Genomic DNA, 24,611 nt, shown 5'->3' with positions numbered 1-24,611 from the left:
AACTTAAACACTGTTTCAGGGCAAGAGATTATGTTTTAGACTAAAATATAATGCATTATAAGAAGAATCTTTACTTTGAAACTGTTCTTTACCTTTTTCACACTATGAAACAGCTTTGTATTCGCCATAAACACTGTTTCAGGGCAAGAGATTGTAAGGGAATTCATTATTAGAAGAAACTTTACTTTGAAACTCTGTTCTTTATCTTTTTCACACTATGAAACAGCTTTGTTTTCGCCTTAAACACTGTTTCAAGGCAAGAGATTGTGTTTTAGACTAAAAGGCAATGCATTATAAGAAGAATCTTTACTTTGAAACTGTTCTTTACCTTTTTCATAAAATGAAACAATTTTATATTCAACTTAAACACTGTTTCAGGGCAAGAGATTGTGTTTTAGACTAAAATATAATGCATTATAAGAAGAATCTTTACTTTGAAACTGTTTTTTACCTTTTTCACACTATGAAACAGCTTTGTAGTCACCTTAAACACGGTATCAGGGCAAGAGATTGTAAGGGAATGCATTATAAGAAGAATCTTTACTTTGAAACTCTGTTCTTTACCTTTTTCACACTATGAAACAGCTTTATATTCAACTTAAACATTGTTTCAGGGCAAGAGATTGTGTTTTAGACTAAAAGGGAATTCATTATAAGAAGATACTTTACTTTGATACTCTGTTCTTTACCTTTTTCACACTATGAAACAGCTTTGTATTCACCTTAAACACTGTTTCAGGGCAAGAGATTGTGTTTTAGACTAAAAGGGAATGCATTATAAGAAGAATCTTTACTTTGAAACTGTTCTTTACCTTTTTCACACTATGAAACAGCTTTGTATTCACCTTAAACACTGTTTCAGGGCAAGAGATTGTGTTTTAGACTAAAAGGGAATGCATTATAAGAAGAATCTTTACTTTGAAACTCTGTTCTTTATGTTTTTCACACTATGAAACAGCTTTATATTCAACTTAAACATTGTTTCAGGGCAAGAGATTGTGTTTTAGACTAAAAGGGAATGCATTATAAGAAGAATCTTTACTTTGAAACTGTTCTTTACCTTTTTCACACTATGAAACAGCTTTGTATTCGCCATAAACACTGTTTCAGGGCAAGAGATTGTGTTTTAGACTAAAAGGGAATGCATTATAAGAAGAATCTTTACTTTGAAACTGTGTTCTTTACCTTTTTCACACTATGAAACAGCTTTATATTCAACTTAAACACTGTTTCAGGGCAAGAGATTGTGTTTTAGACTAAAATATAATGCATTGTAAGAAGAATCTTTAATTTGAAACTGTTCTTTACCTTTTTCACACTATGAAACAGCTTTATATTCAACTTAAACACTGTTTCAGGGCAAGAGATTGTGTTTTAGACTAAAATATAATGCATTATAAGAAGAATCTTTACTTTGAAACTGTTCTTTACCTTTTTCACACTATGAAACAGTTTTATTTTCACCTTAAACACTGTTTCAGGGCAAGAGATTGTGTTTTAGACTAAAAGGGAATGCATTATTAGAAGAATCTTTACTTTGAAACTGTTCTTTACCTTTTTCACACTATGAAAAAGCTTTATATTCAACTTAAACATTGTTTCAGGGCAAGAGATTGTGTTTTAGACTAAAAGGGAATTCATTATAAGAAGAATCTTTATTTGAAAATCTGTTCTTTACCTTTTTCACACTATGAAACAGCTTTACAATCAACTTAAACACTGTTTCAGGGCAAGAGATTGTGTTTTAGAATAAAACATAATGCATTATAAGAAGAATCTTTACTTTGAAACTGGTCTTTACCTTTTTCATAGTATGAAACAATTTTATATTCAACTTAAACACTGTTTCAGGGCAAGAGATTGTGTTTTAGACTAAAATATAATGCATTATAAGAAGAATCTTTACTTTGAAACTGTTCTTTACCTTTTTCACACTATGAAACAGCTTTGTAGTCACCTTAAACACTGTTTCAGGGCAAGAGATTGTAAGGGAATGCATTATAAGAAGAATCTTTACTTTGAAACTCTGTTCTTTACCTTTTTCACACTATGAAACAGCTTTATATTCAACTTAAACATTGTTTCAGGGCAAGAGATTGTGTTTTAGACTAAAAGGGAATTCATTATAAGAAGATACTTTACTTTGATACTCTGTTCTTTACCTTTTTCACAATATGAAACAGCTTTGTATTCACCTTAAACACTGTTTCAAGGCAAGAGATTGTGTTTTAGACTAAAAGGGAATACATTATAAGAAGAATCTTTACTTTGAAACTATGTTCTTTACCTTTTTCACAATATGGAACAGCTTTATATTCACCTTAAACACTGTTTCAGGGCAAGAGATTGTGTTTTAGACTAAAAGGGAATGCATTATAAGAAGAATCTTTACTTTGAAACTGTTCTTTACCTTTTTCACACTATGAAACAGCTTTGTATTCGCCGTAAACACTGTTTCAGGGCAAGAGATTGTAAGGGAATGCATTATAAGAAGAAACTTTACTTTGAAACTCTGTTCTTTACCTTTTTCACGCTATGAAACAGCTTTGTATTCGCCTTAAACACTGTTTCAGGGCAAGAGATTGTGTTTTAGACTAAAAGGGAATGCATTGTAAGAAGAATCTTTAATTTGAAACTGTTCTTTACCTTTTTCAAACTATGAAACAGCTTTATATTCAACTTAAACACTGTTTCAGGGCAAGAGATTGTGTTTTAGACTAAAATATAATGCATTATAAGAAGAATCTTTACTTTGAAACTGTTCTTTACCTTTTTCACAATATGAAACAGCTTTGTGTTCACCTTAAACACTGTTTCAGGGCAAGAGATTGTGTTTTAGACTAAAAGGGAATGCATTATTAGAAGAATCTTTACTTTGAATCAGTTCTTTACCTTTTTCACACTATGAAAAAGCTTTATATTCAACTTAAACATTGTTTCAGGGCAAGAGATTGTGTTTTAGACTAAAAGGGAATTCATTATAAGAAGAAACTTTACTTTGATATTCTGTTCTTTACCTTTTTCACACTATGAAACAGCTTTGTATTCACCTTAAACACTGTTTCAGGGCAAGAGATTTTGTTTTAGACTAAAATATAATGCATTATAAGAAGAATCTTTAACTTGAAACTCTGTTCTTTACCTTTTTCACACTATGAAACAGCTTTGTATTCACCTTAAAACACTGTTTCAGGGCAAGAGATTGTGTTTTAGACTAAAAGGGAATGCATTATAAGAAGAATCTTTAACTTGAAACTCTGTTCTTTACCTTTTTCACACTATGAAACAGCTTTGTATTCACCTTAAAACACTGTTTCAGGGCAAGAGATTGTGTTTTAGACTAAAAGGGAATGCATTATAAGAAGAATCTTTATTTGAAAATCTGTTCTTTACCTTTTTCACACTATGAAACAGCTTTACAATCAACTTAAACACTGTTTCAGGGCAAGAGATTGTGTTTTAGAATAAAACATAATGCATTATAAGAAGAATCTTTACTTTGAAACTGTTCTTTACCTTTTTCACACTATGAAACAGCTTTGTATTCGCCTTAAACACTGTTTCAGGGCAAGAGATTGTGTTTTAGACTAAAAGGGAATGCATTATAAGAAGAATCTTTACTTTGAAACTGTGTTCTTTACCTTTTTCACACTATGAAACAGCTTTATATTCAACTTAAACACTGTTTCAGGGCAAGAGATTGTGTCTTAGACTAAAAGGGAATGCATTATAAGAAGAATCTTTACTTTGAAACTCTGTTCTTTACCTTTTTCACACTATGAAACAGCTTTATATTCAACTTAAACACTGTTTCAGGGCAAGAGATTGTGTTTTAGACTAAAATATAATGCATTGTAAGAAGAATCTTTAATTTGAAACTGTTCTTTACCTTTTTCACACTATGAAACAGCTTTATATTCAACTTAAACACTGTTTCAGGGCAAGAGATTGTGTTTTAGACTAAAATATAATGCATTATAAGAAGAATCTTTACTTTGAAACTGTTCTTTACCTTTTTCAAACTATGAAACAGCTTTGTATTCACCTTAAACCCTGTTTCAGGGCAAGAGATTGTGTTTTAGACTAAAAGGGAATGCATTATTAGAAGAATCTTTACTTTGAAACTGTTCTTTACCTTTTTCACACTATGAAACAGGTTTGTATTCGCCTTAAACACTGTTTCAGGGCAAGAGATTGTGTTTTAGACTAAAAGGGAATGCATTATAAGAAGAATCTTTACTTTGAAACTCTGTTCTTTACCTTTTTCACACTATGAAACAGCTTTTATTCAACGTAAACATTGTTTCAGGGCAAGAGATTGTATGGGAATTCATTATTAGAAGAAACTTTACTTTGAAACTCTATTCTTTACCTTTTTCACACTATGAAACAGCTTTGTATTCGCCTTAAACACTGTTTCAAGGCAAGAGATTGTGTTTTAGACTAAAAGGGAATGCATTATAAGAAGAATCTTTACTTTGAAACTGTTCTTTACCTTTTTCACACTATGAAAAAGCTTTATATTCAACTTAAACACTGTGTCAGGGCAAGAGATTGTGTTTTAGACTAAAATATAATGCATTATAAGAAGAATCTTTAATTTGAAACTGTTCTTTACCTTTTTCACATTGTGAAACAGCTTTGTATTCACTTTAAACACTGTTTCAGGGCAAGAGATTGTGTTTTAGACTAAAAGAGAATGCATTATAAGAACAATCTTTACTTAGAAACTCTGTTCTTTACCTTTTTCACACTATGAAACAGCTTTGTATTCACCTTAAAACACTGTTTCAGGGCAAGAGATTGTGTTTTAGACTAAAAGGGAATGCATTATAAGAAGAATCTTTAACTTGAAACTCTGTTCTTTACCTTTTTCACACTATGAAACAGCTTTGTATTCACCTTAAAACACTGTTTCAGGGCAAGAGATTGTGTTTTAGACTAAAAGGGAATGCATTATAAGAAGAATCTTTATTTGAAAATCTGTTCTTTACCTTTTTCACACTATGAAACAGCTTTACAATCAACTTAAACACTGTTTCAGGGCAAGAGATTGTGTTTTAGAATAAAACATAATGCATTATAAGAAGAATCTTTACTTTGAAACTGTTCTTTACCTTTTTCACACTATGAAACAGCTTTGTATTCGCCTTAAACACTGTTTCAGGGCAAGAGATTGTGTTTTAGACTAAAAGGGAATGCATTATAAGAAGAATCTTTACTTTGAAACTGTGTTCTTTACCTTTTTCACACTATGAAACAGCTTTATATTCAACTTAAACACTGTTTCAGGGCAAGAGATTGTGTCTTAGACTAAAAGGGAATGCATTATAAGAAGAATCTTTACTTTGAAACTCTGTTCTTTACCTTTTTCACACTATGAAACAGCTTTATATTCAACTTAAACACTGTTTCAGGGCAAGAGATTGTGTTTTAGACTAAAATATAATGCATTGTAAGAAGAATCTTTAATTTGAAACTGTTCTTTACCTTTTTCACACTATGAAACAGCTTTATATTCAACTTAAACACTGTTTCAGGGCAAGAGATTGTGTTTTAGACTAAAATATAATGCATTATAAGAATAATTTTTACTTTGAAACTCTTTTCTTTACCTTTTTCACACTATGAAACAGCTTTATATTCAACTTAAACACTGTTTCAGGGCAAGAGATTGTGTTTTAGACTAAAAGGGAATGCATTATAAGAAGAATCTTTACTTTGAAACTGTTCTTTACCTTTTTCACACTATGAAAAAGCTTTATATTCAACTTAAACACTGTGTCAGGGCAAGAGATTGTGTTTTAGACTAAAATATAATGCATTATAAGAAGAATCTTTAATTTGAAACTGTTCTTTACCTTTTTCACATTATGAAACAGCTTTGTATTCACTTTAAACACTGTTTCAGGGCAAGAGATTGTGTTTTAGACTAAAAGAGAATGCATTATAAGAACAATCTTTACTTAGAAACTCTGTTCTTTACCTTTTTCACACTATGAAACAGCTTTGTATTCACCTTAAAACACTGTTTCAGGGCAAGAGATTGTGTTTTAGACTAAAAGGGAATGCATTATAAGAAGAATCTTTAACTTGAAACTCTGTTCTTTACCTTTTTCACACTATGAAACAGCTTTGTATTCACCTTAAAACACTGTTTCAGGGCAAGAGATTGTGTTTTAGACTAAAAGGGAATGCATTATAAGAAGAATCTTTATTTGAAAATCTGTTCTTTACCTTTTTCACACTATGAAACAGCTTTACAATCAACTTAAACACTGTTTCAGGGCAAGAGATTGTGTTTTAGAATAAAACATAATGCATTATAAGAAGAATCTTTACTTTGAAACTGTTCTTTACCTTTTTCACACTATGAAACAGCTTTGTATTCGCCTTAAACACTGTTTCAGGGCAAGAGATTGTGTTTTAGACTAAAAGGGAATGCATTATAAGAAGAATCTTTACTTTGAAACTGTGTTCTTTACCTTTTTCACACTATGAAACAGCTTTATATTCAACTTAAACACTGTTTCAGGGCAAGAGATTGTGTCTTAGACTAAAAGGGAATGCATTATAAGAAGAATCTTTACTTTGAAACTCTGTTCTTTACCTTTTTCACACTATGAAACAGCTTTATATTCAACTTAAACACTGTTTCAGGGCAAGAGATTGTGTTTTAGACTAAAATATAATGCATTGTAAGAAGAATCTTTAATTTGAAACTGTTCTTTACCTTTTTCACACTATGAAACAGCTTTATATTCAACTTAAACACTGTTTCAGGGCAAGAGATTGTGTTTTAGACTAAAATATAATGCATTATAAGAAGAATCTTTACTTTGAAACTGTTCTTTACCTTTTTCAAACTATGAAACAGCTTTGTATTCACCTTAAACCCTGTTTCAGGGCAAGAGATTGTGTTTTAGACTAAAAGGGAATGCATTATTAGAAGAATCTTTACTTTGAAACTGTTCTTTACCTTTTTCACACTATGAAACAGGTTTGTATTCGCCTTAAACACTGTTTCAGGGCAAGAGATTGTGTTTTAGACTAAAAGGGAATGCATTATAAGAAGAATCTTTACTTTGAAACTCTGTTCTTTACCTTTTTCACACTATGAAACAGCTTTTATTCAACGTAAACATTGTTTCAGGGCAAGAGATTGTATGGGAATTCATTATTAGAAGAAACTTTACTTTGAAACTCTATTCTTTACCTTTTTCACACTATGAAACAGCTTTGTATTCGCCTTAAACACTGTTTCAAGGCAAGAGATTGTGTTTTAGACTAAAAGGGAATGCATTATAAGAAGAATCTTTACTTTGAAACTGTTCTTTACCTTTTTCACACTATGAAAAAGCTTTATATTCAACTTAAACACTGTGTCAGGGCAAGAGATTGTGTTTTAGACTAAAATATAATGCATTATAAGAAGAATCTTTAATTTGAAACTGTTCTTTACCTTTTTCACATTATGAAACAGCTTTGTATTCACTTTAAACACTGTTTCAGGGCAAGAGATTGTGTTTTAGACTAAAAGAGAATGCATTATAAGAACAATCTTTACTTAGAAACTCTGTTCTTTACCTTTTTCACACTATGAAACAGCTTTGTATTCACCTTAAACACTGTTTCAGGGCAAGAGATTGTGTTTTAGACTAAAAGGGAATGCATTATAAGAAGAATCTTTACTTTGAAACTTTGTTCTTTACCTTTTTCACACTATGAAACAGCTTTGTATTCAACTTAAACACTGTTTCAGAGCAAGACATCTTGTTTTTAACCAAATTGAATAACTTACAATGTGTTGAGAAAACACATATTTCAAGTGAAACGAGTTTATACAGGCGTGAAACAAGTTTTTTGTAATATGACCAATTAAAGTAATTGCAACTCTGTTTGTACACCTCTAACCACAAAGAAACAGGGCTTCTATGCATTGTAATCAGCTTATACACCGTTTCAGAGCAAGACATCTTGTTTTTAACCAAATTGAATAGCTTAAACACTGTTTCAGGGCAAGAGATTGTGTTTTAGACTAAAAGGGAATGCATTATAAGAAGAAACTTTACTTTGAAACTCTGTTCTTTACCTTTTTCACACTATGAAACAGCTTTGTATTCACCTTAAACACTGTTTCAGGGCAAGAGATTGTGTTTTAGACTAAAAGGGAATGCATTATAAGAAGAATCTTTACTTTGAAACTGTTCTTTACCTTTTTAATACTATGAAACAGCTTTATATTCAACTTAAACACTGTTGCAGGGCAAGAGATTGTGTTTTAGACTAAAAGGGAATGCATTATAAGAAGAATCTTTACTTTGAAACTCTGTTCTTTACCTTTTTCACACTATGAAACAGCTTTGTATTCACCTTAAACACTGTTTCAGGTCAAGAGATTGTGTTTTAGACTAATAGGGAATGCATTATAAGAAGAATCTTTACTTAGAAACTCTGTTCTTTACCTTTTTCACACTATGAAACAGCTTTATATTCAACTTAAACATTGTTTCAAAGCAAGAGATTGTGTTTTAGACTAAAAGGGAATTCATTATAAGAAGATACTTTACTTTGTTACTCTGTTCTTTACCTTTTTCACACTATGAAACAGCTTTGTATTCACCTTAAACACTGTTTCAAGGCAAGAGATTGTGTTTTAGACTAAAAGGGAATGCATTATAAGAAGAATCTTTACTTTGAAACTATGTTCTTTACCTTTTTCTCAATATGAAACAGCTTTATATTCACCTTAAACACTGTTTCAGGGCAAGAGATTGTGTTTTCGACTAAAATATAATGCATTATAAGAAGAATCTTTACTTTGAAACTGTTCTTTACCTTTTTCACACTATGAAACAGCTTTGTATTCGCCATAAACACTGTTTCAGGGCAAGAGATTGTAAGGGAATGCATTATAAGAGGAAACTTTACTTTGAAACTCTGTTCTTTACCTTTTTCACGCTATGAAACAGCTTTGTATTCGCCTTGAACACTGTTTCAGGGCAAGAGATTGTGTTTTAGACTAAAAGGGAATGCATTATAAGAAGAATCTTTACTTTGAAACTGTGTTCTTTACCTTTTTCACACTATGAAACAGCTTTATATTCAACTTAAACACTGTTTCAGGGCAAGAGATTGTGTTTTAGACTAAAATATAATGCATTATAAGAAGAATCTTTACTTTGAAACTGTTCTTTACCTTTTTCACACTATGAAACAGCTTTGTATTCACCTTAAACACTGTTTCAGGGCAAGAGATTGTGTTTTAGACTAAAAGAGAATGCATTATAAGAACAATCTTTACTTTGAAACTGTTCTTTACCTTTTTCACACTATGAAACAGCTTTGTATTCACCTTAAACACTGTTTCAGGGCAAGAGATTGTGTTTTAGACTAAAAGGGAATGCATTATTAGAAGAATCTTTACTTTGAAACTGTTCTTTACCTTTTTAACACTATGAAACAGCTTTGTATTCGCCATAAACACTGTTTCAGGGCAAGAGATTGTAAGGGAATGCATTATAAGAGGAAACTTTACTTTGAAACTCTGTTCTTTACCTTTTTCACGCTATGAAACAGCTTTGTATTCGCCTTAAACACTGTTTCAGGGCAAGAGATTGTGTTTTAGACTAAAAGGGAATGCATTATAAGAAGAATCTTTACTTTGAAACTGTGTTCTTTACCTTTTTAACACTATGAAACAGCTTTATATTCAACTTAAACACTGTTTCAGGGCAAGAGATTGTGTTTTAGACTAAAAGGGAATGCATTATAAGAAGAATCTTTACTTAGAAACTCTGTTCTTTACCTTTTTCACACTATGAAACAGCTTTATATTCACCTTAAACACTGTTTCAGGCCAAGAGATTGTGTTTTAGACTAAAAGGGAATGCATTATAAGAAGAATCTTTACTTTGAAACTGTGTTCTTTACCTTTTTAACACTATGAAACAGCTTTGTATTCAACTTAAACACTGTTTCAGAGCAAGACATCTTGTTTTTAACCAAATTGAATAACTTACAATGTGTTAAGAAAACACATATTTCAAGTGAAACGAGTTTATACAGGGGAGAACAAGTTGTTTTAACATGGTTCTAATGTGACCCTTGAAAGTAATTGCAACTCTGTTTTTACACCTCTAACCACAAGGAGGCAACGTTTCCACGCATTATAATTGGCTTATACATTGTTTCAGAGCAAGAAATATTGTTTTTAACCAAAATGAACAACTTACAATATCCTAAGAAAACACATATTTCAAGTGAAAAGAGTTTATACAGGGGAGAAACAAGGTGTTTGTTATATGACAATTTAAAGTAATTGCAACTCTGTTTGTACACCTCTAACCACAAAGAAACAGGGCTTCTATGCATTGCAATCAGCTTATACACTGTTTCAGAGCAAGACATCTTGTTTTTAACCAAATTGAATAGCTTAAACACTGTTGCAGGGCAAGAGATTGTGTTTTAGACTAAAAGGGAATGCATTATAAGAAGAATCTTTACTTTGAAACTCTGTTCTTTACCTTTTTCACACTATGAAACAGCTTTATATTCAACTTAAACACTGTTGCGGGGCAAGACATTGTGTTTTAGACTAAAAGGGAATGCATTATAAGAAGAATCTTTACTTTGAAACTCTGTTCTTTCACCTTTGCCGATGAAGATAAAGCATGCTAATTGACTTATTCACTGTTTCAATGCAAGACAAGTTGTTTTTAAGCAAACTGTATAACTTACATTATGATAAGAAAACATATATTTCAAGTGAAAAGAGTTTATCCAACTGAGGAAAAATCTGTTTCCAGGGCACATTGCATGTATTTGAAAATCTGTTCTTTCACATCTGCCGATTAAGATAAAGCATTGTAATTGACTTATTCACTGTTTCATGGCAAGATAAGTTGTTTTTAAGCCAACTGTATAACTTACAATATGATAAGTAAAGACATATTTCAATTGAAAACAGTTTATCCAACTGAGCAACAATCTGTTTGCAAAGGGCACATTGCATGTATTTGAAACTCAGTTCTTTCACCTCTGCCGATTATGAAAAAGCATTACAAAGCATTCTAAAGGACTTATACACTGTTTCAGTGCAGTAAGTAATGTTTTGAGCAAAACTGTATAACTTACAATATGATAAGAAAACATATATTTAATGTGAAAAGAGTTTATCCAACTGAGGAACAATCTGTTTCCAAAGGGCACATTGCATGTATTTGAAACTCTGTTCTTTCATATCTGCCGATTAAGATATAGCATTCTAATTGACCTATTCAATGTTTCATGGCAAGACAAGTTGTTTTTGAGCCAACTGTATAACTTACAATATGAAAAGAAAACATATATTTCAAGTGAAAAGAGTTTATCCAACTGAGGAACAATCTGTTTCCAAAGGGCACATTGCATGTATTTGAAACTCTGTTCTTTCACTTTTGCCGATTAAGATAAAGCATTCTAATTGACTTATATCACTGTTTCAATGCAAGACAAGTTGTTTTTAAGCCAACTGTATAACTTACAATATGAAAAGAAAACATATATTTAATGTGAAAAGAGTTTATCCAACTGAGGAACAATCTGTTTTCAAAGGGCACATTGCATGTATTTGAAACTCTGTTCTTTCATATCTGCCGATTAAGATATAGCATTCTAATTGACCTATTCAATGTTTCATGGCAAGACAAGTTGTTTTTGAGCCAACTGTATAACTTACAATATCAAAAGAAAACATATATTTCAAGTGAAAAGAGTTTATCCAACTGATGAACAATCTGTTTGCAAAGGGCACATTGCATGTATTTGAAACTCTGTTCTTTCACCTTTGCCGATGAAGATAAAGCATGCTAATTGACTTATTCACTGTTTCAATGCAAGATAAGTTGTTTTTAAGCAAACTGTATAACTTACAATATGATGAGAAAACATATATTTCAAGTGAAAAGAGTTTTTCCAACTGAGGAACAATCTGTTTCCAAAGGGCACATTGCATGTATTTGAAACTCTGTTCTTTCACCTTTGCCGATGAAGATAAAGCATTCTAATTGACTTATTCACTGTTTCAATGCAAGACAAGATGTTTTTAAGCCAACTGTATAATTTCCAATATGATAAGAAAAGACATAGTTCAAGTGAAAACAGTTTATCAATCTGAGAACAATCTGTTTGCAAAGGGCACATTGCATGTATTTGAAACTCAGTTCTTTCACCTCTGCCGATTATGAAAAATCATTACAAAGCATTCTAAAGGACTTATACACTGTTTCAGTGCAGTAAATAATGTTTTTAAGCAAAACTGTATAACTTACAATATGATAAGAAAACATATATTTCAAGTGAAAAGAGTTTATCCAACTGAGGAACAATCTGTTTCCAAAGGGCACATTGCATGTATTTGAAACTCTGTTCTTTCACCTCTGCCGATTAAGAAAAAGCATTCTAATTGACCTATTCACTGTTTCATGGCAAGACAAGTTGTTTTTAAGCCAACTGTATAACTTACAATATGATAAGAAAAGACATAGTTCAAGTGAAAAGAGTTTATCCAATTGAGGAACAATCTGTTTCCAAAGGGCACATTGCATGTATTTGAAACTCTGTTCTTTCACCTCTGCCGATTAAGAAAAAGCATTCTAATTGACCTATTCACTGTTTCATGGTAAGACAAGTTGTTTTTAAGCCAACTGTATAACTTACAATATCATAAGAAAAGACATAGTTCAAATGAAAAGAGTTTATAACAGGGGAGAACAAATTGTTTGTAATATGACCATTTAAAGTAATTCACGTTACAATTGTAATAGTAATAGTAAACGTTCAATCGTAATAAGGCAAATTGATTTGACACAGGTGCTTGGCTATAAGTACCTAAGGTCCTGCTTTGAAAATAATATAGTACAACACTGGATGATTTTACTACACTTTTATTCATATATTCAATGTATTTACATTATTTTAGAGAATACTATATTAAAGAAGTAAGTTATATAGCTCCAATATCATCATGTAGTTTCATATTAATTACAGTCCATAACTGTCTGTGGTTATATTTCAACTGGCCTTTTTACAGTAACAGCAAAGCTATATAGTGGGCTTCATGGGCTTCCCCACATCTGTGTTTTTAAACCTTTTTGGCAGTACTTTGTGTGACTAATATCTTGCCTTTTTATCCCTCACTCATGTCTTGCTCAGGTGTCAATATGTCAAACAACTAAATTAGTGTTCTATTATTTTCTTAGTTTGTACAAGAAGTATAAATATGTAGCTACCTAACATTTATAATGTGTATTGTTCTTATTTTGTGAACAAAACCAGGTTAAAACATTTAAATGTAAAAACAGGTTTGACACTGCTTTGGATCTAGTGAAAAACCTAGAAGCTGTCAACACCATCATCTGAGCAGGCTCCATTTAACACAAAGAGAGACAGAGGCGATGTACCAGAAAAAAACCCAATGTATGCAAATCCTAAGGGAATCCTTTTACCTTGTCTTCAATTATGCACTCCATAGCTGTCGTGAGAGACAGCCCCACAAGAAAGGCGGCCTGGTGCATGGCATGCAGTGGTGCCTATCATACGAACACAGAGAGAGACAGAGACGAGGTAGCAGACAACAACCAAAGGTATTCAACTGCTGTCAGGTCTTTCTCAGTAAACTGCAGAGAATGAAGTACAGGGCAAGGACTTGAACATGCACATGTCCTTGCCTGAATACAGACACTTTGCCTGAAAGACAATTGCCTCACAGGTTTTTTCCGAAATGACTTCCCTTATGCATTAGCTAATAGCCGGCACACGTGCACAAGTGTTAATGTTCAACTTTCATTCAAGTGTAAATGGATTCTGTGACTTGAACAAGTCTACTCTAATAGAGAAACTGCTCACCGCACTACAATAAGTGCACAAGGTGTAATGAACTTGCTATGAGAATGATCTCAGTAATGAACTCAAAAAGGATAGGCTCAGAAGTGTTGATTTTTTAAAGTAGGAAGGATTTTGAGTTTTCATCCTTGCCAGGAGAACTAGCTAGCCTAACCTGGGATAACAGCCAATGCACAGAATCACAGCTGGGGGAAACAGATGTGACATGTCAGTTTAATTGGCAAGGCTCAAGGCAACAGGGTCCTGTCCCTTGACTTAGGTTGATCTAGAGGTATTTCAAGAAACTTCTCAAGCACATGTTAGTGGCAAAGTAACAATATTTTCACTTGAACAGGGACCTCAGATTAAAAGTCTGATGCTCTACTAACTGAGCGATTCAGGATAGAAGCAAAGCTTCTTAGCTACTTCAGGAAGGATTCAGGACACAAAAAATAAGTCTCAAGCTTTGATATGGTATCTGTGTGCCAGTCTTCTCAAGCGACACAAAGGCCCACATGGTTTGGTTTGTTCATCCTCCCCAATCCAGGGCATCGTAACTGACATGACATGTTAAGAGCTTTCTAACAGTGAACTCTTTCAGTGAACTATCGAATGGGGAATGATGAAACATCTGTCAGCTAACTCCTTTGGCAGTGTAGTGTTAAAGCATGTAGTATATAAAGTTTGCATATTATGAATGCTCTTCTTCTCCTCTTAAAACTCTGTAGCTCTGATGGCAAAGGAGAGGCAGAGGCACTTTGCCTGAGCCCATGCTAATGGGCAGCTTCCAAGGCAGATGAATCCAGTCTACCTCCAGCCTGCGGGTGGGTTCTTCATCCAAGAGTGTCTATTTTCATAGATTGCAGAATGTATTTGAAACAATGTACATCCGTTTCTGTCATTTAAGTTCAACTTTAATATTTTGTCTTCCTTATAATGTAAATTTGCTCTTTTCATTCATTTTTAACATTTCATTGTTTCATTTGTTTACTGTTTAAATCAACCATATTTGACTTGATTTAATTGTTTTGTGTCGTCTCCCGCGCCCCCCACGAGACAGTGATGTGTGTGGACTCCTATGGGCCGGCACCCTTCCCTTGCGGAATCGCTGTGGCACCCTCGCATGTGGAGGTGTGCTCCTTACCAATTTGCTATGTATGATAAAAAGGGGAAAAAAGAAAAAGCTAATTAAATGGATGTTTTTAAGGTCTGGTGGAGGTACACAGCCATCAGCCTTCTCCACATGTGCTGACTGCCAATCCATCCATACGTAAGATACTCTAGATTTTTAGTACTCTTTGTAGCTGGGAAAATCATAAACAAGTCATTATCATCCCTGGTGTACAGTAATTGAAGCAAGCAGTCTTCAGTTTCATGCCATATGTGTCCAGAGCAGGTGCAAGCCACTGGCACTCTACGCCGATGCCCTTCTGTATGCGAAATGCCGGTCTCCATACCAGAGAGTCCCCTCGGCTGCCTGGCAACATTGGAGCTTATTATACGAACCAGGAGCTCTACTGGCAGCAGGTCTACTGGGAGTGGTACATGCAGACCTACTACTCTCACCTCTCCAGCCTGCAGCAATGGCATATGGCCTGCCACCAGAACCACATGCAGAACATGGCCAAGCAATAGCCGCCGACTCCACCACCGCAGCTGCGGAAGAGAAAGAGGAAGGCCTTCTCTGGAGCTGAGGGATCATTCTCTCACTCCAGCTCAGAGTCGGAGGCACATGCTGATGAGGGCCAACCTCCAAGCAAAAGGCCACGCGAGAACTTTTTCGGTGAGGAGCCACTGTTGTGTGATGCAGTGGTAACTAAAGAGGGAGAAGCGTTCTTCTCCGACCAAATCCTAGGCCTGCTGGAGGGGATTCCTGGCATTCTGGATCTGGCTGCAGAGATGGGCTTCTCGGTCTGAAGTGCTGTGGACCCTGGACTGTAATTTTGTATATATTTTTTCCTGTTTTGTAATTGTTTTGTAAATTGTAAATCTCTGTTTTGTAAATTATTTTTTTTGGTGTTGGAAGTTGTATTGAAGTTTATTTTTAATGTAATTGTTTTTCAGATCTTATTTATTTAGGAACGAGTCATAGTTCATTAAATATACTTTGTTTATTACCTTATTTAAAATATACACGCAACCCAATGACCTTGTTTGCAAAGTCTACACGTATATTGCAGTCCCCTAGTTTTACATCGGGTTTTACTCTTTCTGCTTTTTATCTTCAGAAAAAACCGAACCACATGTCCTGTACTATGCAATTTTTGAATGTACTCCTTGCATAATTTGTACATTAAGAACTAATTCTTATTTGCAAGTAAATGGCATAAATATAAATGTAAGTACCAGAAGACACTTGTAGAAAATGGGGAAAGGAAGAAAAAAAAGCTTACAGTAATGGGCCATCGAATCCAAAATATTTGACACCATTTTCAAAAAATAGCATTCAGGCAGACGAAAATCTCGACAGCTCATTTGCCATGAATGGTCACTACAGAGACGGGGCGGGCCACGCGGAACACATTAACGAGCCCTGTTGCGCGCGTGCTGTTTACCTGTTGCTATTGCAGAGTGCACTTCAGTTGCTCGGTTTTTGGGCAGTTTACTTCGTGATTTTGTTTTTGCTTTTGATAAAACGTTTTAGTGGATATCTTTATCACAACCATGGAATGGAAACGACTTACACTGGCTGAAGTTGATGAGAACTTCGTTTAGATTTAGTGATGAGGAAAGTGAGAGTGATGACGCTTCCATGGCTGCAAGCATGGACTCAGAGGGCGAAGTCGCGTTTGTCCATGGAATCGACGCCGTGCTCGATATGCCGTAAGTATATCATTCACTTTTGCGAGATTGTTGGGTTGGCTTGAGAGAATGCATACTATATATTTACCCCAACATAATCTTTTAGCCTATTGGCACTGAATCTAGTATCGTTTAGCAAGTAGTTATGGTGCGTAGCATAATATTGTAGCCTGTTACGCCAATATGATTTAGCCAGTGTACTATAGTTGTAAGTAATATGCAATAAATAGTAATGTAAGTGTAGCTACTACATATAATAATTTAGCCTTATTTCTCATAACAATTTGATGTTTGTGTTTATTTTCATGGTACATATTGTACTCATTTGGCTATGTTATGCTGTCTTTGTCTTGCAGTGAAGCAGATCAATCCTAGCCTACCCCATATGGAATGTTTCACACCTTTTGTGACCCACTCCCAGGGAACAATCAACTTCTACCATCCCACAATCTATGGACACCCATGAGGGTGCCAGCTGGAAGACTGGCTACTCACAAAGGCAGCAGAAGCACAAGCCCACCTCAAGCAAAGAAAGGAGTGTCCACAGCGTCACCACCAGCTACTGCACAGGAGGACAGATGGCGCGACACCTGGGAGGAAGATGAGCAGCCTGCACCATTGAATTTTTATCCCAGGAGTTCACATCGATTTTCAGACAGTCTACAGCCCTTCTAACATCTTCCAGCTGTTCTTCAGTCAAGAGGTGATCCAAACCCTATGCAACAATACCAACTGATTTGCAGATTGGAGAAAAGGGGATAACATGAAGAGGACATGGATGGATGAAATGCTGATGAAATGCTTCTTCATCTCAGCATAAAGATCTATCTTGAACTGGCGAAGCCTTCGGCTATTGGGGACCTGTGGAGGAAGGATCACTTGCGTAGCCACGTGTTTCCTCCTTCTGTGGCTGAGGAGCGGTATGAAGCCATCAGTGCATACCACTGACGTGCAACAGAAAGCCTCACATGGGAGGAGGACATGTTTGCACTGCAAGATGAGAACAATGTTCATGTGCAGATTTTGCAGTGTTCCACTCTGCATAGATGCATGATCAGAAGTGCGCTTAGGGACATTACATATTGGCACAGATTTGTAAATACTTTGAGGTTGTTGTTTTTTTATAGGTTTGCTGTGTTCTATTTTTGCCTCCTAAAATCCAACCCCTCGTCCACATCGTAGGAGGTGCTAACAGCACATTGCATGCATAGTGTTTGCAATTGTGCTGGCTAACGGGCGCACTGCTGTGGATGTGTTTAAAGCATTTATGAACTGTTTCCTCTATAAGACTTTGAAGTCCAGTGTAGTGCTGGAAAGGTTTTGTGTACGTTTTTACATTTTGGATGTATTATTTGCGTTTTGTTTTACAAGACCCTGGTGAATCAGGAAATGTATTGAATGACTGATTTTGCATCCCCAGCATCCACATCCACGTTGGATAACCCCAAAATAAATGGCATTTTTGTTAGCTTTTTTTCCCCCCAATTTTTTCCCTGTATGTTTCTACGCCGATTCCCTTCTGTATGCGGAATGCCGGTCTCCATACCAGCGAGTCCCCTCGGCTGCCTGGCAACATCGGAGCTTAATATACAAACCAGGAGCTCTACTGGCAGCAGGTCTACTGGGAGTGGTACATGCAGACCTACTACTCTCACCTGTGCAGCCTGGAGCAATGGCATATGGCCTGCCACCAGAACCACCTGCAGAACATGGCCAAGGAACAGCCGACGACTCCACCACCGCAGCTGCGGAAGAGAAAGAGGAAGGCCTTCTCTGGAGATGAGGGATCATTCTCTCACTCCAGCTCAGAGTCGGAGGCACATGCTGATGAGGGCCAACCTCCCAGCAAAAGGCCACGCAAGAACCTTTTCCGTGAGGAGCCACTGGTGTGTGATGCAGTGGTTACTAAAGAAGGAGAAGTGTTCTTCTCCGACCAAATCCTAGGCCTGCTGGAGGGGATTCCTCGCATTCTGGATCTGGTGGCAGAGATGGGCTTCTCGGTCTGAAGTGCTGTGGAACCTGGACTGTAATATGTAGATAAGATTATTATGAGATTATTTATAATCAAACGACTACACTATACAACCACTTCTTCCTTTTATTTACATATTATACAGATATTTATATTTTATTTACAGGGCAGCTCCTCTTTGGTTTGGCTCAGAAGCTTCTTTTCGATGTCCTCTTTCTCCAGGTACTCCTGCAGTTTAGGCATCTCCTCCGCCAACTGCCTGAGGGCAGAAGAGACGTGGTGTGAAGCGTAGCCTGCTGTTAAAAGCTACAGATATAGTACATCTGTGAGGCTAACAGAGGCTAACAACCCCTGAACAGACTTTCTACTCCCAAAGAGCGCAGAGATATTAAGCCGCAAAGACGTCCGGCGCGCGACTTTTGTCCGCCGCCCGCCACGTTTAAAAACTCCGGGTCCGATCCGCGTGCCGCTTGAAGGCAATTACAGGGGAGATGCAGTCCTTTCCAACGAGCCCTGAATATACTTTCTACTCCCAAGGAGCCCAGAGATATTTACCAATAAAGTGCTACGCTCCAGACGGATGAGCGAGAAGCGCATGCGCAATTGCAACGAATTGGAGGAGGAAGTTTAAACAAACGCGCTGACTTTGAATACTCACATCTAGGCCGGGCCAGGTCCAAATGGCCTGCAACTCGGTGCGCATCACCTCCATGACTGTCCCTAACGAACGCTACCTGCCACGCATTCGTCCCATCCCTGGCGGCTTTAAAAAATCGTAGCGTGAAAACGGTGGGTCCGATCCGCGTGTCGCTCGAAGTCGATTACAGGGGAGATGCAGCCCTTTCCAAAGAGCCCTGAACAGACTTTCTACTCCGACGTCCATCGCTAGCACCGGCTGAAAGCTGAGTTCCAGAGCTTTTCAACGAGCCCGCGTGCGTCTCTCTTCTCCAAAGTAGCAGAGAGATATGAATGGATAAAAGGGGAAAAGAATAAAATGCGCACCGGTTTCAAATTTGCAGGCTACCTGCGCTGAAGGCGTGGAAAACGAGCACGTGACCGAAAGGCTTCCGTACCCGATGTGTCCAGCTCTCGTGCCCAGTTGGTAGCTCGAAGACCGTGCATATTCGATGCCGCACGGCCCCTGGGGCTCATGTTTTCAAGGGTCGAAGTGCGCACGTGCTGACGACCGGCAACCTAGCTCCGTGCCTGGGCACAATTCGGGCACTTTGACCCCCTTCAAGTGAATGGATAGATGGGAAAAAACATACTTCCAGGCCCACCGTGTCACATCAACCATGCAGGGCAAAGTGGCTTCGTCCCTGGGCACACTTTCTTGTGATTTGAGCCTTTAAATAATACAGGATCCAGACTTCCAATGCTCTCTAAATCACATGCCCAGCAAAGTAGCCTTAAACCTGGATACACAATGGAGACCATTTGACCTGTTAAATCATACTACAACCAGACTTCCAGGCCCACCAGGTCACACAGTCATGCCCAGCAAAGGAGCTCTGGGCCTGGGCACACCATCACATTTGACCGTTGAAATAATACTACAACCAGACTTCCAGGCACAAGAGGTCACACAGTCATGCCCAGCAAAGTAGCTCTGGGCCTGAGCACACTTCACGCAGTTTGACCCTTTAAATAATCCTACAACCAGACTTCCAGGCCCAAGAGGTCACACAGTCATGCCCAGCAAAGTAGCTCTGGGCCTAGGCACACTTCACGCAGTTTGACCGTTTAAATAAAACTAGAAACAGACTTCCTGGCCCAAGAGGTCACACAGTCATGCCCAGCAAAGTAGTGCTTGGCCAGGGCACACTTCACGCAGTTTGACCGTTTAAATAAAACTAGAAACAGACTTCCTGGCCCAAGAGGTCACACAGTCATGCCCAGCAAAGTAGTGCTGGGCCAGGGCACACTTCATGCATTTTGTGCCTTTAAATAATACTATAACCAGACTTCCAAACCCAAGAGGTCACAGAGTCATGCCCAGCAAAGTCACTATGGGCCTGGGCAGACCATGCAGTTTGACCCTTTAACCAAAACTAGAAACACACCTCCAAGCCCAGGAGGTCACAGAATCATACCCAGTAAAGTAGCTAGCTAGCTATTTAGCCACCGGAAGCACGGTTAACAGTGCAGCCGGTAGCTAGCTAGCTAGCTAGCAGCTCAGTAACCGTACAAATTCGCTTGCTGCTGAAAACTGTCAAGTTGTATTTATAGCTTTCGTTTTAGTTCTCTCAGCTTACTTATTTGTTTTTTTGTTTTGTTTTGTTTTTTAGGGAAGTTCAATAATTTCTTAGAAATCTTGGAACATTTTGCCAGTTGGCTTCTAGGAAAGCCTTTCTGCCCACAGACAATAAACACAAGCCAGAATTCCTCAAACATGAATGAATCTACTAATTTACAACACGGTTTAGTAACATTTCAGGCACATGAGTGGAGGAACTAGCAAATTCTAAATGATGAAATCGAAGCTGATAAAAATCCATGAAAATTTAAACTGGTCATGAAAAAATGCTTGTGAATTGAAAATATAAGTGATAGTTATCTGGAAAAGAAAGGATTAAAACAGTCTTGATTTGATACATTTTAAAAAATCAAATATCAAGTTTTATCATTCATGACGAAGGGAGTTTCTATGAGGGTGTAAACAACAAATGCATATAAACTAAAAACTACAGTGGTATATAATTAAATAATTTGAGTAACTTTGTGTCACGTCATTTAACGTTTAACTCAAGCCATTTTTGTTACCGGACTCTTATCACTTAATATTAGTAACTGTTTTAGTTGCCTTGTTTATCCAATAACATTCATTAATTAATCAATCGTTTAACCCAAGCAATTTTCGTTACTTCCACTTCTCGAGGCGAAATGTCAATCAGAACGTTGCGCCCGCAAACTTCAAATAAACGATAAATAAGGCAAGTAATAAAAATGGATAAAGTTGAAAGATAAGTTGATTAAACTTGAGTCAAATAAAACTACTTATCAGTCAAAGCGTCAATTCATATGCATTTTATTGACTCTAAATTTAATTTACGTGCATTTTAATCAGCCATATTTTTGGTGTACAGACCTGAGTTTTGTCGTTGAAGAGAATAAAAGAATCCGTCATGTAAACTTACGCCATCTGCAGACTGAGATGGTGTTGGGGTGACCCGGATGTGACGTTTGCCAGGCTGATGACATATCGTGATATTAATTGTGAGATTTCCTTACCATCTTTGCAGAAGGGCACAGTGCGGCCGAACAGCGTAAGGAGTGGATTCCTTGGTAGACGTTTCGACCAGTGTTTCGCCCGATTTTACTGCAAAGGTGTGAGGAATGTTTTCTTGGCACACCATGGGTCCTCTGAAATCAGTAAACATTTGAACAGAAGGGCTTACCTATGTATTGTGACCAAGTGCATCCCTTCATGCAGCTGCTTAAATTATGGCAGAAGGACACTTTCAACAAGACAAGAAACCCTGCCGCAAGGGTTGTATAATTACGGATTTGTTCCAGTATCAAGACAGCAAATTTTCAATGTTTCCCTGGCCTTCACAGTCCCCAGATCTTAATCCTATAGAACATCCCTGGGTAAAGGTATAAAACAGGCAGTTTAGAACATGTCAGTCCCTCCATGTAATTTGAGAGAAAATATCCTATGAAGATTGGACCAAGATTCCTGCAGAGTATTTTCAGCACATAGTGCTGTGCCAGAAAGAATTGCTGCAGTTCTGGAGGCCGAAGGAGGTCCAACATGCTATTAAATGGGTGTACTTAAGCCAGATACACTGTGTCCTATAATAGGATGTTGCTGGAATGTATGTGGATGTTGCTGGAATGTATGTGGATGTTGTTGGAATGGCTGCAGAGTTGCAGCAGCAGTACAGGTAGTCTGTGATCCTTTCCCCCATCCGAGTGAGTTTGCCCTGTTACACGGGGTCGAGTTATGATGTGAATAATGTTCAATTACACAGGATGGATTGTGGGCGACGGAACCGAAGGGCCTTCAGGATTCAAGTAGAGAAAGGTGAAACTTCTCCAGCCTTTGAGTTAATCACAGGACTATTGCATAGCAATTAGGGATAACAGAACAGCTTTCGGGGGGTTTGGGTGGGGTGCCTTATCCGCCCCTTTAACAGAGTAGTCACAATTCAAATTTCCCTTGTTCCATTGTTTACAAGGCATTATACATGTGGTTTATTTATAGTGCACGGAGTAATATGCAGCGAGTCTGGTCTGTCTGCTTTGGAAGAGAAACATTTGGCCAAAAGAGCAAGACACAGCCAGGAGGATGATTGGTAAGAGCAGATCATAATATGCACCTTAAAGCTGTACACTATAGCTAGGTCCTGTTCCATGACTGCATATATAAATTTACTGCTGACATTGCCATTTGTATCTGGCCATTTACAGTGCACTCTTGCTCAATGCAGCACTTGAAGCTGATTTTCCATTGTGTAGTTATTATGTTCAAGAGATGTTTGACCCGGTCAGGGTGACACACTTTAGTGAGGGCAGCAGTATCCTAGAGGACACTACAGACAGTGACGGAGGCATCTCAGCGCGCGAGGTGAGAGGTTGCGTTTTTTGTTACTCTCTCTACGACATACTTTTCATGCCAGGTACTATTGTCCAGTTCAGCCCAATTTAATTTACTGCCTTGTATTATCATATATAAATTGCTGAATGATATATATATATAGAGGTTGGAAATTGGTTGTGTAAAAATGAATTGTGATTGTTAAGCCACACAGATGTAAGTGGACATCAAGGGAAAAAATAGTGTGGGTGCCAAGTATGGTGATTGTATCTTTAAAGCTGTAGGAAATGTTACATTCAGAATGTTTGTGAGATAAAAAAAAAAAAAAGATATAATTACTATCCATGGTGGAATTGACTGTGTTGCAGACAACATAGGCAGGGATTAGACTGAAAAATATCAGAGTATTCTTAATGCTGTTTATTGCTGTTGTCAGAGGTTATGCAGCCATATCCTCCCTAGCAAGTATGGCTTCTTCTTCTAACAGCTTGGCCACCTGCAGACACAAGTACCGTGTTGAGCAATATTTAATTACATCTACTCCAAATGCATATTTAATTGCATTGTTAGTATTTATGGAAAACAAGTGTTAGGATTGCCCTGCTCCATTGCAGACTTTCTCACTCTAGCAAATGCGGCTTCCACCTCCTCAATCAGTTGATCCGCATCATTTTCATATGAAACATCATTATTAGTAAAAGAGGTTTGACGAACAATCTTAAAATTCACATCTGGATCTCGCATCTTTCTGTAAGAATCCAGTGTCACCTGCAACTATGAGGAGAAACAGTGTTAAGCAATATTTAATTACATCTACTTGAAATGTATAGTTCATAGCATTGTGAGAATTTATGGAAAACAAGTGTTAGGATTGCTCTGCTCCACTGCAGACTTTCTCACTCTAGCAAAGATGGCTTCCACGTCCTCAATATATTTATCCCAGTCATTGTCATGGAAAATCTGATTTAAAGGAGTCTTTTCAGGAAACATCATGAAATTCATATGTGGAGGTTCTATCTTTTTGGAAGAGTCCAGTTCCACCTGTAGATATGAGTAGAAATATTGTTGAACAGTATTTAAATACATTTAATTGAAATATGACTTTAATTACATTTTGATACATTTGTAATTTATCATTTGTATTGGACTGGAAAGGAAACAAATACAATTTTTATCGCATATCCATTATCACATAGCCTGCAGGCCTAATGATGTAAAAATGTGCCCCCAAACATCAAATGTTCAACAGAAATAACAGGACCTGAAACACTAAGGTACCATAGACCCATTCAAATTGTGCTATTGGAATAATAAATTCCAATGCATTCAGTCATTTTAGCTAGTGTTGATTTTGATTCTCGCCACAATTATACTAATAATCAGTGTTACAACTCAGCATGCAAAGTCACCGAACAGCCGACTGTTAATTCTATA

The 24,611-nt window shown here is 36.6% G+C and overlaps 1 long non-coding RNA gene across 1 annotated transcript; it reads right to left on the bottom strand.

Moving 5' to 3' along the window:
• Window positions 1-23,596: 23,596 nt before the first annotated feature.
• LOC145652376 (uncharacterized) lies at window positions 23,597-24,195 on the bottom strand. Its single transcript, XR_014118589.1, has 3 exons — window positions 24,078-24,195; window positions 23,802-23,951; window positions 23,597-23,673 (listed from the first exon to the last, which is right to left on the bottom strand). It is a non-coding gene; the product is annotated as an uncharacterized LOC145652376 (long non-coding RNA).
• Window positions 24,196-24,611: the final 416 nt, after the last annotated feature.

The sequence above is a fragment of the Electrophorus electricus genome, chromosome 19, assembly GCF_041902795.1.
Source record: "Electrophorus electricus isolate QZ-2024a chromosome 19, ASM4190279v1, whole genome shotgun sequence".
NCBI classification, from domain to species: domain Eukaryota; kingdom Metazoa; phylum Chordata; class Actinopteri; order Gymnotiformes; family Gymnotidae; genus Electrophorus; species Electrophorus electricus.
This window is presented reverse-complemented; position numbering and strand designations above follow the sequence as displayed.